Consider the following 4,306-nt stretch of genomic DNA (forward strand, 5'->3'; position numbering starts at 1 on the left):
GAGTCATTAGCACTTATGGTTTGTAAATGGCACCCAGAATTATGTGGCACGAAGCACAATTTCACATCATTCTGGGTCCATTTGTGTGAAAACAAGGTCCAATCAGGCTGAAATGTTACAAGAAGGTAGAATCAATTGAGTTGTAAGTGATCTGAACGTTTCATGATGATCGCACATTCCTACAGGGGGTCAAACCATGTCCCAAAGGTCACCGGGCCTGGTGTCACTTTAAAAAAGTAGTCCTTTTACACCTTTGTGGGCTTATAACTTGGCTTCTGAATATCCTAAAGAGGTCAGGTTTGTTTTAGAGTACTCCAATTAACAGCCCCCATTACCCCAAAAAGGAATGGAGTCATTAGCACTTATGGTTTTTAAATGGCACCCAGAATTATGTTGCACGAAGCACAATTTCACATCATTCTGGGTCCATTTGGGTGAAAACAAGGTCCAGTCAGGCTGAAACGTTACAAGAAGGTAGAATCTATTGAGTTGTAAGTGATCTGAACGTTTCATGATGATCGCACATTCCTAAGTGGGTCAAACCATGTCCCAAAGGTCACCGGATCTGGTGTCACTTTAAAGAAGTAGTCCAGTTACACATTTGTGGGCTTATAACTTGGCTTCTGAATGTCCTAGAGAGATCAGGTTTGTTTTAGTGTACTCCAATCAACAGCCCCTACAACCACAAAAAAGAATGGAGTCATTAGAACTTAAGGTTTGTAAATGGCACCCAGAATTATGTTGCACGAAGCACAATTTCACATCATTCTGGGTCCATTTGTGTGAAAACAAGGTCCAATCAGGCTGAAACGTTACAAGAAGGTAGAATATATTGAGTTGTAAGTGATATGAACGTTTCATGATGATCGCACATTCCTATAGGGGGTCAAATCATGTCCCAAAGGTCAACGGGCCTGGTGTCAATGTAAAGAAGTAGTCCAGTTACACATTTGTGGGCTTATAACTTGGCTTCTGAATGTCCTAGAGTGATCAGGTTTGTTTCAGAGTACTACAATCAACAGCCCCTACAACCACAAAAAGGAATGGAGTCATTAGCACTTATGGTTTGTAAATGGCACCCAGAATTATGATGCACGAAGCACAATTTCACATCATTCTGGGTCCATTTGTGTGAAAACAAGGTCCATTCAGGCTGAAACGTTACAAGAAGGTAGAATCTATTGAGTTGTAAGTGATCTGAACTTTTCATTATGATCGCACATTCCTATAGGGGGTCAAACCATGTCCCAAAGGTCACCGGGCCTGGTGTCACTTTAAATAAGTAGTCCAGTTACACATTTGTGGGCTTTTAACTTGGCTTCTGAATGTCCTAGAGAGATCAGGTTTGTTTTAGTGTACTCCAATCAACAGCCCCTACAACCACAAAAAGGAATGGAGTCATTAGCACTTATGGTTTGTAAATGGCGCCCAGAATTATGTTGCACGAAGCACAATTTCACATCATTCTGGGTTCATTTGTGTGAAAACAAGGTCCAATCAGGCTGAAACGTTACAGGAAGGTAGAATCTATTGAGTTATAAGTGATCTGAACGTTTCATGATGATCGCACATTCCTAAGGGGGTCAAACCATGTCCCAAATGTCACCAGATCTGGTGTCACTTTAAAGAAGTAGTCCAGTTACACATTTGTGGGCTTATAACTTGGCTTCTGAATGTCCTAGAGAGGTCAGGTTTGTTTTAGTGTACTCCAATCAACAGCCCTTACAACCACAAAAAGGAATGGAGTCATTAGCACTTATGGTTTGTAAATGGCACCCAGAATTATGTTGCACGAAGCACAATTTCACATCATTCTGGGTCCATTTGTGTGAAAAAAAAGGTCCAATCAGGCTGAAACGTTACAAGAAGGTAGAATCTATTGAGTTGTAAGTGATCTGAATGTTTCATGATCATCGCACATTCCTATAGGGGGTCAAACCATGTCCCAAAGGTCACCGGGCCTGGTGTCACGTTAAAGAAGTAGTCCAGTTACACCTTTGTGGGCTTGTAACTTGGCTTCTGAATATCCTAAAGAGGTCAGGTTTGTTTTAGAGTACTCCAATTAACAGCCCCCATTCCCCAAAAAGGAATGGAGTCATTAGCACTTATGGTTTTTAAATGGCACCCAGAATTATGTTGCACAAAGCACAATTTCACATCATTCTGGGTTCATTTGTGTGAAAACAAGGTCCAATCAGGCTGAAACGTTACAGGAAGGTAGAATCTATTGAGTTGTAAGTGATCTGAACGTTTCATGATGATAGCACTTTCCTAAGGGGGTCAAACCATGTCCTAAAGGTCACCGGATCTTGTGTCACTTTAAAGAAGTAGTCCAGTTACACATTTGTGGGCTTATAACTTGGCTTCTGAATATCCTAGAGAGGTCAGGTTTGTTTTAGAGTACTCCAAATAACAGCCCCTATTACCTCAAAAAGGAATGGAGTCATTAGCACTTATGGTTTTTAAATGGCACCCAGAATTATGTTGCACGAAGCACAATTTCACATCATTCTGGGTCAATTTGTGTGAAAACAAGGTCCAATCAGGCTGAAACGTTACAAGAAGGTAGAATCTATTGAGTTGTAAGTGATCTGAACGTTTCATGATGATCGCACATTGCTATAGGGGGTCAAACCATGTCCCAAAGGTCACCGGGCCTGGTGTCACTTTAAAGAAGTAGTCCAGTTACACCTTTGTGGGCTTATAACTTGGCTTCTGAATGTCCTAGAGAGATCAGGTTTGTTTTAGTGTACTCCAATCAACAGCCCCTACAACCACAAAAAGGAATGGAGTCATTAGCACTTATGGTTTGTAAATGGCACCCAGAATTATGTTGCACGAAGCACAATTTCACATCATTCTGGGTCCATTTGTGTGAAAACAAGGTCCAATCAGGCTGAAACGTAACAAGAAGGTAGAATCTATTGAGTTGTAAGTGATCTGAACGTTTCATGATGATCGCACATTCCTAAGGGGGTCAAACCATGTCCCAAATGTCACCGGGCCTGGTGTCACTTTAAAGAAGTAGTCCAGTTACACCTTTGTGGGCTTATAACTTGGCTTCTGAATGTCCTAGAGAGATCAGGTTTGTTTTAGTGTACTCCAATCAACAGCCCCTACAACCACAAAAAGGAATGGAGTCATTAGCACTTATGGTTTGTAAATGGCACCCAGAATTATGTTGCTCGAAGCACAATTTCACATCATTCTGGGTCCATTTGTGTGAAAAGAATGTCCATTCAGGCTGAAACGTTTCTAAGAAGGTAGAATCTATTGAGTTGTAAGTGATCTGAACGTTTCATGATGATCGCACATTCCTATAGGGGGTCAAACCATGTCCCAAAGGTCACCGGGCCTGGTGTCACTTTAAAGAAGTAGTCCAGTTACACCTTTGTGGGCTTATAACTTGGCTTCGGAATGTCCTAGAGAGGTCAGGCTTGTTTTAGTGTACTCCAATCAACAGCCCCTACAGCCACAAAAAGGAATGGAGTCATTAGCACTTATGGTTTGTAAATGGCACCCAGAATTATGTTGCACGAAGCACAATTTCACATCATTCTGGGTCCATTTGTGTGAAAACAAGGTCCAATCAGGCTGAAACGTTACAAGAAGGTAGAATCAATTGAGTTTTAAGTGATATGAACGTTTCATGATGATCACATATTCCTATAGGGGGTCAAACCATGTCCCAAAGGTCACCGGGCCTGGTGTCACTTTAAAGAAGTAGTCCAGTTACACCTTTGTGGGCTTATAACTTGGCTTCTGAATGTCCTAGAGAGATCAGGTTTGTTTTAGTGTACTCCAATCAACAGCCCCTACAACCACAAAAAGGAATGGAGTCATTATGGTTTGTAAATGGCACCCAGAATTATGTTGCATGAAGCACAATTTCACATCATTCTGGGTCCATTTGTGTGAAAACAAGGTCCAATCAGGCTGAAACGTTACAAGAAGGTAGAATCTATTGAGGTGTAAGTGATCTGAACGTTTCATGATGATCGCACATTCCTAATGGGGTCAAACCATGTCCCAAAGGTCACCGGGCCTGGTGTCACTTTAAAGAAGTAGTCCAGTTACACCTTTGTGGGCTTATAACTCGGCTTCTGAATATCCTAGAGAGGTCAGGTTTAATTTAGAGTACTCCAATTAACAGCCCCCATTACCCCAAAAAGGAATGGAGTCATTAGTACTTATGGTTTTTAAATGGCACCCAGAATTATGTTGCACAAAGCACAATTTCACATCATTCTGGGTTCATTTGTGTGAAAACAAGGTCCAATCAGGCTGAAACGTTACAGGAAGGTAG

This window comes from Nothobranchius furzeri, chromosome 7, assembly GCF_043380555.1.
Source record: "Nothobranchius furzeri strain GRZ-AD chromosome 7, NfurGRZ-RIMD1, whole genome shotgun sequence".
NCBI lineage: Eukaryota > Metazoa > Chordata > Actinopteri > Cyprinodontiformes > Nothobranchiidae > Nothobranchius > Nothobranchius furzeri.